This window comes from Chrysochloris asiatica, unplaced genomic scaffold, assembly GCF_000296735.1.
Source record: "Chrysochloris asiatica unplaced genomic scaffold, ChrAsi1.0 scaffold00309, whole genome shotgun sequence".
NCBI lineage: Eukaryota > Metazoa > Chordata > Mammalia > Afrosoricida > Chrysochloridae > Chrysochloris > Chrysochloris asiatica.
This window is the reverse complement of record NW_006408827.1, coordinates 2,030,966-2,031,525: the sequence shown is the minus strand read 5'-3', so window position 1 is coordinate 2,031,525 and position 560 is coordinate 2,030,966.

Genomic DNA, 560 nt, shown 5'->3' with positions numbered 1-560 from the left:
CGAAGGCTGTGCTCTTTGATCTTCATCAGTAAATATTTTAAGTCCTCTTCCCTTTCAGTGATCAGGGTTGTATCATCTGCATATCGCAGGTTGTTAATGAGTCTTCCTCCAATCCTGATGCCACATTTTTCTTCATAGAAACCAGCTTCTCGTATTATTTTCTCAGAATACAGGTTGAATAAGTATGGTAAAAGAACACAACCTGGTCGCATATCTTTCCCAATTTTAAAACATTCAGTGTTCCCATGTTCTATTCGAACAACTGCTCCTTGGTCCAGGTACAGATTTCTCAGAAGTACAATTGTTGTTGTTGTCAGGTGCCATCAAGTCGGAACTGACTCATAGCGGCCCCATGCACAGCAAAATGAAACAATGTCTGACCCTGGGCCAACCTCACTACTGCTGCCACACTTGACGCCATCAATGATGCCACCTGGCTGATCTATCTTGTTAGGGGTTTTCCTTTTTTTCTCTGACCCTCCATCTTACCCAGCATGACATCCTTCTCTAGTGACTGTTCCCTCCTGACAATATGTCCAAAGTATGAGAGACGAAGATTA